This window comes from Micromys minutus, assembly GCF_963924665.1.
Source record: "Micromys minutus genome assembly, chromosome: 22".
Lineage (NCBI taxonomy): Eukaryota > Metazoa > Chordata > Mammalia > Rodentia > Muridae > Micromys > Micromys minutus.
The window spans coordinates 3,299,817-3,312,233 of record NC_137957.1 but is presented as its reverse complement, the minus strand read 5'-3'; the positions used below and the strand labels follow the sequence as shown (position 1 = coordinate 3,312,233).

The window sequence follows — 12,417 nt, the reverse complement described above, 5'->3', positions numbered from 1 at the left end:
GAGAACCACCCACAATTCTCAGGCAGCCTGGGATAAGAAGCAAGCTGAGGCCAACCAGAATTCCATAGTAACTAACGGTCAAAACCCCAAACAAAAGGAGGATGTGTGCCAATGATTCGTGTGCATAAATACATATTTCACTGTTCAGTTTATTTTTTATATTGCCAGCGTTGAATGTCAAAGGCCAGCCAGGACTAAGGCAGTGAGTTCCAGGCCCGCTTCTGCTACTGTGAGGCTCTGTCTCAAGAAACAGGATGCAGGACCTCTGAATAAGAGGGCAGAAGCCTTACCACTTAAACTCTGGAAGAGCAAACAGCAAAGGGAGTGGCTAAAAAGCTCCTCCCTGGCAAGGGACAAGATTAAGTTCATCCCCACCTTGGCCAGAAGAGATTCTTTCTGCCTTGGGCAGTGGTTAGAGCAGAAGGCCAAGAATACGTGTCCGTGAATGTTCAGCCCCAAATGGGGCATGTGAACTAGCTCCTCCCTCCAAGTCCTAGAGAGCATTCTGGAAGAGGGGGCAGGAAAAATGTAAGAGCTGCAGGCTGGGGAGGGAGCACCCTGCTGGATGTGACATGCTGCACTCACAAACCTCAGCAACTGTGGTTTCCTGCACAAGATCAAGCCAGTTAGAACTTCCAGCATGAAAAGGAGGAGGGGCTGGGGCTGTTGACAGTCAATGGTTTTTGGTTTTTTTTTTTTTTTTTTTGAGTGTGGCCTTTTGAAGATTGCCTACGATCCAGACGGCTCCACACCCTTTCCTACAAGAGCAGTTCCGACTTCACTTCATGGGTTGTTCTTAAAAGAGAAAATGAAATGGGGAAGGACAGAGGAAGGATTTGAAATAAATTGGTATGATCAAAAGAAAATAAAATTTCTTGTGAAAAGAAAAGGGAAGCCAAGCATCATGGTGCAGCCTGTGGAAGATCAGGAGGAGGGAGAGGTGGTGTTGGGATTCTGTAAACCCCACCCCTCAATTACCCAGCAGTAGCCAGGTATGCTCCGCCCCCAGTGACCTGACACTATAAAAGGAGCTGCTTGACCCCTCCTCTCTCTCTCTTGCCGCCTTGCTCTCCCACCCCCCCACCCCTACCCCTCTTCTTTTCTTCCCTTCCCCCTCTCCCTCCACGTGCCCATACCTCTACTCTCTCTACTCTCTCCCTTCTCTCTCTCTCTCTCTCTCTCTCTCTCTCTCTCTCTCTCTCTCTCTCTCTCTCTCTCTCTCTCTCTCTGCCTCTACCACCCTCTTAACTCTCCCATGACCTGAATAAACTCTATTCTGTACTATACCGCCGTTTGGCTGGTCCCTCAGGGGGAAGGGATTCCCAACATGGGCCCCACAGAGGCATCTCCCTTGCCTCCCACTCTCTTCATCCTTCCCCTAACATTGGTGCTGAAACCCGGGAACGTCATCTTTTCACAACATTGGTGCTCCGTGACTTTTCCTTTCAGTGACTTTTCCTTTCATTGGTGCCCCATCATCTTTTCCTTACAGATGATACAGTAACTAAGAGTAACATCTGCTCTTCCAGAGGACCTGGATTTGATTTTCCATCCACATGACCACTTACAACTGTCTGTAACTCAGGGAACTAGACACCCTCTCTGGACCCTGTGAGCTCTGAACGAACATAGTTCACAGGCTTATATGCAGGTGAAACATCTAAGACGGAGCAATGAATTATAAAAATAACATGATAAATGATAATCTTTTTAATTTAAAAGAGGGGTCGTAGCATGCCTTTTGTCCCAGCACTCAGGAAATGGAGTCAGGTAGTTCTCTGTGTGTTCAAGGCCAGTCTGGCCTATAGTGCTAATTCCAAGACAGCCAAGACTACACAAAGAAACCCTGTCTAGGGATAGGGAGACAGAAATAGGTGGTGGAAAGATGGATCAGTGGTTAGGGCATATGCCTTTAATCCCAGCACTCAGGAGGCAGAGGCAGGGAGATCTCTGAATTCAAGGCTAGCCTGATCTACAGAGTGAGTTCTAGGACAGCCAAGGCTACATACACACACACACACACACACACACACACACACACAAACCCTGTCTTGAAAAACACACACACAAACAAACAAAACAACCCTCTCTTGGACAGTATCTTATGAAGACTAGGATGGCAAAGAACTTTTTTTTCCAGTCCATCTTTTAATTTTTTTTTTTTTGAAAAATTCCTGACATTACAAACCTAAACTGAAATGTATTAATAATCCACTCTTACATTTCCATGACAAACAAAAATTCACGAGCCCCCCCAAAACAAAACAAAACAAGAAAGTGGGGGAGAAGCTTATAAAACTAAATATGGATATCTCAGCGTTAACTGCTGAACAGAAAAAGGAATTAAAACACTTTAATTTAAAAATCATGAGTGGATGATAAAGTGTGTAGAAACCGAAAATTTACAAACTATTTAAAGCCTAGAATCGCTGACCATTCAGAAACTACACAGATGGATCATGGGTGGTGATGAGCAATAGAAAGGGATTATGGGTGAATCTGCTCTGTTCTGGCTGTTCCCCATGCTACCTGTCTCCGAGGAAAGCCTGACATTGATTAGATGCTGGCCGCAGATCCAGTGATGCTAACCTACGGATCACTAGATCCTTCCACTGGGTTTGCAATTTTGATCTGTGCCCCAGACATCTGACGGATCGCACTGATTTTGGTGCCCTGACGCCCGACTATGCAACCAATTAAATCATTTGGTAAGTTCATGAGAAGTAGTTTGAGCAGATGCATCCAAACCTGCCCAATAGCCTTTTACCTCCGGAGAGCTAGATTCAATGTCACGGGTGTTGCCACGGCCATGGGAAAATGAGACGGTTGCATTGCCAACTGGTGCAGCTTGGTCAAATCTGGCTGTGGAATGGCATACTGTCCTTGGATGGTATAGTCCTCTAGAGGTGGTCCCTCCGGGTCAGGGTGGAGGCACATGGGATGGTGTGGGGAAAGCTCACACTGTCGCTGCCTGTGCTGTCTGTACCTGTCCTGACTGCCTGCAAAGATAATTGGAGAACTGGAGGGTTTGGGCGGGTCCGGAGTGGCCACGCCCTTCGGGGGCGGAGCTCCAACGTGACCATGCAGATCTGTTTGACACACTCAATGATGGATTGCGGGATGCCAGCAATAGTGATTGCCCGCTCAGTTGAGTTGGGGAGCATATCCCCTGCCACCTAGATCTGAGCGCCTGGACTCTCCATTATTTCCTTGATCTTTGCAACCACCTTTTCTGATAAGAGAGCCACACTGACTAGCAGGAACCAGCAGCCGTAAGGTAAGAGGAGGGGGTGTCTACTGGCAGCTGTGTTTATGTCAATGAGAATAGCAAAGGCTTTGAGGTTGGCAGTAGTCGGTCCGGCCAAGGTGATCATTCTCCCAGAACAGTTCCCTTCTGAGATGTTCGATGCGTGCGCCTCTCTCCTCGCGGATCTCCTTCACAGATTCTCCTTTCTTTCCGATGATACTGCCAACTTCCTTTCCATGCATAAGTAGCCTCAATCCTTCAATCACGCCGGTGTCCACGTCTAGCAGTTACAGGGAGCTGGACTTTGAGTGGTCAAGTCTTTGGTCACTGGAGTCGCAAGTCTACTGCGGCAATGAACTTAATGTGTAGCTGAATGTGGCCTGAACTTCTGGTCCTCCTGTCTCCAACTTTCCAGAGTCAGTGTGCCTGTCCTCTGTGTTCCTCTTTTGAGGGCGTGATGGCAAGCTAGCCTGTGGTTATGGGGTGCTATTTGCACAGGGAGAATCACCCAGCACGCTCACTTACCCCACCCAACCTGGGCTTCTAGCACTCCCTCAAGGGCTGGGCTCACATGTCTACACAATGTCCCACAGCTTCAGTTACAAAACTTCTTTCCAATACCAGGATGAGAAGCCTGAGTGATTACATCTCTCCCTCCCGGAAAATCAGTTCAAGCCACCTATTACCCATTGGAGACTGCTGGAGGCAGAGAGTCACCGGCTCCAACGGCAAACAGGTTTTTTCCCTTCGGTACTCTGGACCCTGCTAATTCCTGCGCTCATCTAAATGAGCTTAGATGGCTCGGCAGCTGCTCCAGATGGGCTCCAGTCCCGGAAGCCCACAGGAATCTGGGAGCACTCCAGAAGAGGAAATAATGGGCTCCTGCGAGCCATTTACTTCAGATGTGGGAGTCCTAACACCCAATTAATGAAACCGATTACTCCCATTGGCTAGACTCAGCCACAGCTGGGACCTTCAAGACAGTGAGCGCGCCCTCCCAGGGCTCTCTGTCGCATCCCACAGTGTTTGATCTCTACAGCCTGATTTCCCCTTCATGGCGGCTATGGGAAGTCCTCTGCTTCTTCTCAAGGTGGACGGCATGAAACTGCTTCCTAGAATTAGAGGTAGAGCAGGAATTCGGTAAATGTTTGAAGTGAGTTTTTGCTGTATGGGAAGTTCACACATGCACACAGTGTGTTTTCACTAAGGCTCTCCATCCCATCACCTCCGATTCCAGCCTCATCACCTCCCTACTCAACTTCCTCCCGATTTCATAGAACTTTTTTTAACACAGTGAGTTAACACTAAATGCTGCCTGAACCTGCGTGGATGTGGGGCCATCTACTGGAGCATGGGCAGCCTCTCCCGTGCCACAATCTTAAAAGAACCCGACTCACCCCCTCCCAACAGTCACCACTTAGCAAACAGCTTCCCGGCTGGGGTGGGATTTCCTGAGCACTCCACCACTTCAAGCCATTCTGTCCGTGACTCTGTGTCCACCTCAGCCACCATGAGTTCATGTGTGCCATGTGTCTCGTGTCACGTCCAGAAAACAGTTTCGTGGCAGTCATCCATCACCTCTGGTTCTTGCAATCTTTCCACCCCGTCTTCTTCCAAGATCCCTAATTCCTGCGAGGAGGGTTAATGACCCGTTTAGTGCTGAACACTCTGGCATCTCTGGTTCCTGTCACACTGATTAGTTTTAGTGAAAAAGATGAGGCAGGCTGACTCCATGACAGACTTCAAATTGTCAGTTAAGGAGACTAGGTCTAAGAATTGGGCAAGTCCAGGCAAGTCAGTTACTAATGGGAAAACCCCGGGTTCCAGAATGCCTACGGATAGAGGTAAGTAAGATAAAGCTCATCTACCCTGAATTCCAAAGTGCTTTAAATCGAGCCAGTGAGCTCACTTGGTTGTCTCTCCATTTGAAATGAGGGATCCCCACATCCAGGTCTTCTGCAGAATAAAACGTTCCTTGCTTTTGCATACGATTTGAGTCTGGGACATCATTCTTCAGGGAACAACGGACCCTCACATTAGGACTCTGTGTTAATACTTTTAAATATTCTTTTGTTTATTCACTGGAGAAGGGCATGTGTATCGGAGATGTGTGTGTGTGTCAGAGGACAACTGCAGGATCTAGTTCTTCCCTCCCACTATGTAGGTTTCATGAAACTCAAGGCTTCAGGCTTTAAAGCAATCACATTCATCCACTGAGTCCTGTCATCAGCCTGTGTGTGTGTGTGTGTGTGTTTGTATGAGTACTTTACCTGCATGTATGTCTGTACACGCTGTGCCTGTCTGGTGCCTGCAGAGATCAGAAGTAAATACCAGATCATCTGGAACTGGAATCACAGATGTGAACCAGCATGTATGTTCTGGGAACCAAACCAGAACTCTGCAAGAACAGCTGTTCTCAACCACTGAACCATCTCTCTAGGCCTCAACATAACTTTTTAAGTAGTGCTGATTGATGAACTGATTGACTGATTGATTGATTGATTGATTGACTGGTTGGTTGATTGGTTGATTGATTGGCTGATTGATGATTGATTGATTGATTGATGCATGTGTGTGCATATTGAAGGTCAGAAGACAACTTGAGGTGTTAATTCTCTTCTTCCACCATGTGGATTAGAGGGAAGAGACACAATTAAAATCATGTTGTCAGCTTGATAGCGGGTGCTTTTCTCTCCTGTGACGGTTTGAATAAGAATGGCCCCACAGGCTCATATGGTTAGAATGCTTAGTCACCAGAGGGCAGCATTATAGAAAGGATTAGGATGGCTTTGATGAAGGAAACATGTCACTTGGGAATGCTTTGAGGCTTCAAAAGCTCATGCCAAGCCCTATGTCTCTCTGTGTGTCTGGATCATGATGTAGCGCTCCAACTACTTATCCAGAACCAAGCCTGCCAAGCCTGCTGCCTGTCGTGATGATAATGAACTAAACCTCTGAAACTTTAATTAAGCCCCCAGCTTTAAAAAAAAATTTTTTTTATGAGTTGCTACAGTCATGACGTCTCTTCACAGCAATAGTCCAGTGAGTAAGATACACACACACACACACACACACAGAGAGAGAGAGAGAGAGAGAGAGAGAGAGAGAGAGAGAGAGAGAGAGAGATTTATACCCATTAAAAATATTGAGCTAGAATGGGAGAGTAAATGCTTAGCACACGTGACAATTCCATCTCCAGCAACAAAACTCAAATAAAAAAAAATAGTTCACCTATTTAAAAACTATTTAAACAATACAATTTTATATCATATAAATTTTATATACTGCCAAAAAAGCTTAGAAAAGCAGTCAACCCATTAGCTGACTATTCCGTGGCATATGTAAGTAAAACCTAGAGCTGAATTAAAAAACAGAGACACAGGGCTGGAGAGGTGGCTCAGCGGTTAGAGCACTGACTACTCTTCCAGGGGTCCTGAGTTCAATTCCCAGCAACCACATGGTGGCTCACAACCGTCTGTAATGGGATCTGATGCCCACTTCTGGTGTGTCTGAAGACAGGGACAGTGTACTCACATACATAAAATAAATAAATCTTAATGAGAGAGACGGGTGGGCTAGGAGTGCAGCACAAGAGAAGAGTCTGTGCCTAGACCCTCCAGCGAAGGTGATGGAGGTCTACACCCAGTCCTGAAGGAAAGAAAGGCTTTATACAATCTCACCTCTGGAGCTACAGATCGGTTCACAGGTTTGATGCCCAGCACCCACTGTAACTATTCTAGGAGACCCAACACTCTCTTCTGGTCTACACTTGCCCATCACACACAAACATACATGTAAACAAGACACCCATACACATAAAATACATTCAGTTTTACTTATGTATGAGTGCTCCGCTGCATGTACACTTACATGCCAGAAGAGGGCATCAGATTCCTTTATAGATGGTTGTGAGCCACCACATCAGTGCTGGGAATTGAACTCGGGACCTCTGGAAGAGCAACCAGTGCTCTTAAGCACTGAGCCATCCCTCCAGCCCACATAAAATATAAAAAATAAATCTAAAGCGGATAATTCAACTGGAGACAGAGCACAATGGTACATACTTTAGTCCTACCACTCTAAAGGCAAAGGCAGGTGCATCCCTTTGAGTTTGAGGACAGCTTGGTCTAGTGAGTCTTTATCTCAATTTAAGAAAAAAGATCAAATAAATAATCTTGAGCTGATAAGAAAGGTTTAGTTGGTGAAGGTACTTGCTACCAAGCCTAATGGCCTGAGTTCAATCACTGGGACAGACCCACGTGGTTTAGGAGAGAACCTACTCACAGAGGTTACCTCTGGCCACTCCTTTAGTCCTGAGAAGCCTTCTCCTCACAGCAGTTTGTATCATCCTCATCATCCTCATTATTATCATCATTATCAATCCTCATCATCATCTTCTTCATCATCAAGAGTTTTGCAATGATTACCGTGACTCCTACCACAGTAGATTTTGACTTGATTTGTTTCTAGGAGGCAGGGCTGGGGAATGAACCTAGGGCCTTAGTATATACTAAGCAAGCACTCTACCACTGAGCTATAGCCCTAGCCCCCTAGCAAATTTCTTCTTCTTTTTCTTATTTATTAGTGTGCATGTGTGTGTGTGCGCGCGCGTGTGTTTGTAGATGTGCTATGCTATACATGCAGAGGTCAGTTCTCCCCTTCTACCCTGTGAATCCTGGAGACCTTGCCACCTCACAAGCCTCATAATGAATGCTTCTAACTATGGCCATGATCCCAAGGTTAGCTCTGCTTCAAGGGTCTTTCTCTCTGACTCTAATCCTTCAGAGAGCCCTAGGCTCTGCCTGTTGCTGGCACGGCTCCAGATTCTGGTCTGTGTTTGTTTGCCTGAGACCCCATCTTACTGACAGACAGACAGCCTAGAGATGCTGGCCTCTTCTTATAGGCAGGCCTCAAGAACTGAGAGGGCAGCTTGGGAAATGGGGTGATTCACTATGGAATCTCCAGACTTTCTGATGCCACCCAGGTCCAGCCCAGCCCAGGTGCGTTGGCAACTGGGTATCTGATGTGTGGGCATGTATATTTGTGCATGTCAGAGCCTAACCCAGCTTGACCCTGAAGCCTTTCTTACTTCGGTCCTCACATGCTAAGCAAACAATTCCTGGGACCTAATTTGTCCCTAGGCACTACAGAACTGGGCTTCCCTTTATCTTGGGGCAACAGAACCGGTCAAAGATGAGATGTGGATATATGGGCCGAAAAGACAGCAAAATGGCCCAGTGGGTAAAGGTACTTGCCATAGGAGCCTGACTACCTGGGTGGGATCCCCTAGACTCACATAGTGAAGGGAAAGGACTCCCACAATTTGTACACACACACACACACACACACACACACACACACACACACATACATCCCCACACCCATATGAACACTTACATACAAAATAAAATGTTGGGGGGATGATTTTGTGTACTGTGCATTTCAGATACTGGTTGCTGCGTCCGGAGATCTGGTTGCAGTATGGATGTTGGCACTGCCATGATTATTGGAACATCTTTTGTACCAATGATATGTACAGCTTGTTTTCCGTTACCTCTGATTGGTTACTAAAGTGCTGATCAGTCAGTAGCTTGACAGGAGAAAAGGATAAGATTCTGATCGTAGTCAGGGGTTCCAAGGACAGAGTCAGAGGAGTAGAAAGGAAGGAGAGGAGATGGACCAGGAGGATTATCCATGAGGTAATGATGAGAGGGCAGACATGAAGACACACATGGACCAGAGTGAGCCAGGGCAAGACCAGATGGCAAGTTACAGGGCAGCCTGGTCAGGTGAGAACAGCTCAGAACCTGCCTAGCTTAGTGCTTGCAGCCAGTTAATAAAAATACCAAGTCTCAGGGACTGGAGAGATGGTTCAGTGGCTAAGAGCACTGACTGCTCTTCCAGAGGTCCTGAGTTCAATTCCCAGCAAGCACATGGTGGCTCACAACCATCCGTAATATAATATGATGCCCTCTTCTGGTGTGTCTGATGACAGAGACAGTGCACTCACATTATAAAATAAATAAACCTTTTAAAAATGTCTGTCAAGTCTCTGTGTCGTTTACTCTGGAGCTACAACGAGCTACAGTGGGTATAGAAGCTCTTTCCCTGAGAGGAGTTCCCACTGTGTAACCCTGGCTGGCCTGGCACTCTTATGTAGAGTAGGCTGGCTTTGAACTCACAGAGAGCCATATGCACTCTCTTCTGCTATTAAAGCCTTGCGCCAACACACCTAACTAAAAACTGTTTTCAGTTAAAAGGGCTGAGAGCTCATGGCTCAACGGTAGATCACTTGCTTAACATGTGCAAGGCACTGAGTTCAATTCCCGGCACTGATTGAAATAGAGGCAGAGAGAGAAAAGGAGAGAGGGATGGAGGGAAGAGAGAGGGAGAGGTAAATCTAAGCATTGCGGTCCGTGTCAGTAATTCTAGAACTCGCATGGTTTATGCAGGAAAGAGTACCATGAGATTGAGACCAGTCTGGGCTGTGTACCAAACATCAGGCCAGCCAGTGCTCTACACCAAGACCCCATCTCAAGAACCCAGGAAGGGGCGGGTGAAGGGTGCATTCCTTTAATCCCAGTAATTGGTGGGCAGGGGTGCAGGCAACTACATATACCAATGTGCATACAACACACACACACATACACATGTACACACACACAAATAAATAATTTTTAAAGTAAACATAGAGAACCCCTGACACTAGTAATGATGCTCTGTTCTGCTTGCAGCAGGTGCCCAGCATAACTGTCTTCTGAGAGGCTTCACCCAGCAGCAGATGGAAACACGCAGAGAGCCACAGCCAGACACCAGGCAGAGTTCACGGAGTCTTGCGGAAGGAAGAGTGGGAGGAAGGACTGGGAGCCAGAGGCGTCAAGGATACCAAAAGAAAACCTAGAGTCATTTAACCTGGGTCCATGGGGGCTCACAGAGACTGAATCACAGCCAGAGAGCATACATGGGCTGGACTTAGGCCCCCTGCACATATGTGACAGCTTGGTCTTCATGTGACCAATTGGAGTGTGGGTGTCTCTAACTCTACTGCCTCCCTTTGGACCCCCTTCTTCTAGCTGGACTGCCTTGTTCAGCTTCAGTGGGAGAGGATGCAATTGTCAAGGTGAGTTGGTACCCGTGGGGGGGGGCTTTCCCCTCTCCTCAGAGAAGGGGGTGTAATGGGGAGAGAAACTTGTGAAGGCAGGACTGGGAGGAGGGGAAGGTGGGGGCTGCGATTGGGATGAGAAGTGAATAAATAAGAAAACTAATGCAAAGTAAACACAGTGGGAGTCAGTCTCAACACAAAGAAGATTGGAGTTTAGCCCCTTGGTTAAACTTACCTAAAGTGTGGGGCCCTGGGTTCCGCCCACCCACAGCACAGCAAATAGTAGCCCTAACAGGAGTCCAGGTGAACAGCACCAGGAGACACAGGAGACACTAACGGAGACTGTGGACTTTGGTTGCCTGATGTGCAAATATAGGCTCATCGATCCTCGCTGGTGTGTCACAGATGGAGGATGTTGACAGCAGGGGACCCTGCGTGTGTGGGGGCAGGGAGAGCGTTTCCGGGAACTCTGTACGTTGTGCTCAATTTTGCCATGAGTTTAAAACTTTTGGGGAAACCAAGGCAGGACCATCACTAGTTTGCAGCCAGCCTGGACTACATAGTGAAATCTCACATCAAACATTTTTGAAAAGTAAAATGGACTGAGAAACCTGTATCCCCAGCCATCAGGAGCCAGAGGCAGGATTATAAATGCAAGTCAACTTGGCTATATAGTGAAGCCCTGTTTCAAAAGAGGGTGGGGCTGATGGTATAGTTCAGGAGTAGAGTAGCCCAGCATGCTTCAGACCTCTCTATTAAATAAACAATAAGTAAACTCTTTTAGGGCTGAAGAAATGGCTCAGTGGTTAAGAGTACTGACTGTTCTTCCAGAGGTGCTGAGTTCAAATCCCAGCAACCATGGTGGCTCACAACCATCTGTAATGGGATCTGATGCCCTCTTCTGGTGTGTCTGAAGACAGCTACAGTGTACTCATAGACATAAAATAAATAAATCTTTTTTTTTTTAAATAAACTCTTTTACAAAGCAATTTATCTAAGTAACTGGGGTCATCAGTTTTACCAAAGGAAAAGGTTCACCCTGAAAGAACATGCATCCTGCGTACTTTGTTTCTAGCCTACTAATCTATTCATTGATTTTGCAGAGGTACACTCTGTGGCTCCTGTGGAAGTCACAGAATAACTTTCAGGGGTTTCAGGGATTGAACTCAAGCCTTCAGTTCAGGTGACAAGCCCCTAACCTGCTGGCCCATCGCTCTGTTCCCAGCTCATGGGCTTCAGCAGACAGAGAGCCTTCTGTTCCTAGGTTCTTGGAAATCTGAGTGTGACGGACAATGTCTATTCACACTCCCATGAAAAGCAGAGCCCATTGGATCTCACGCTACAGTGATCGGCCGTCTGAGCCACCTCTGTATACCGGCCTTCATCCTGGGCGCTCGTAAGTCACTAGAAAGAGCATCACCGGGGCTGAAGAGCATCGTTGGCACAGTGGTTGCCTAGTGTGAGAGAAGCCTTAGGTTCAATCCCCAGCACCACATAACTAGCAGTGACTGGGCATGTCTATAATCCTAACATGTGGGTGCTGATGAAAGGAAATGGTAAACTCAAGGTCATCCTTGGCTACATAGGAAGTTACCTGAGGCCTCGGAGAGAAAGAGGAGAGAGAGGAAGAAGGAAGAGAGAGAGGGAGGTGGGGAGAATACACCCCAAAGGTGAGTAAGAACACCTGAGAGGTGAACAGGCCCTGGGCGAGTTCCCGGGGGAATTCCATGTCTGGCTCAGTCTGGGCTTCCCCCGCTGGGCCTGGGATCTACCTCATGCCGAGTCCCTAGTCTGGTGGGCCTCTTAGGAACTTGTAAGGCTGGTTTGAAAGTGGGAGGCCAAGAGGGGAGCAGATTCCATACTGCCCAGTCTCAGGGAGCCCGCCCCACCTGATGGCAGAATAAAGGGGAGCTAGATCTGGCTGGCTGGCCGGGGATCCCAGCACTTAGGAGGCGGCAGGAGGTTAGAAAAGCTCCAGGCCGACCTAAGCTAAGTAAGAGACTCAAGGACATCCTGGAAGGGGAGGAGGTGAAGAGAGGCAGGACCATCCAGCAAGACTCAGACATCA

The 12,417-nt window shown here is 47.4% G+C and overlaps 1 pseudogene across 1 annotated transcript; it reads right to left on the bottom strand.

Moving 5' to 3' along the window:
* Positions 1–2,556: 2,556 nt before the first annotated feature.
* On the bottom strand, positions 2,557–11,785 carry LOC308435261 (poly(rC)-binding protein 2-like; annotated as a pseudogene). Its single transcript has 2 exons — positions 11,725–11,785; positions 2,557–3,527 (listed from the first exon to the last, which is right to left on the bottom strand). The product of its transcript is annotated as a poly(rC)-binding protein 2-like (transcript).
* Between the last annotated feature and the right edge of the window lie 632 nt (positions 11,786–12,417).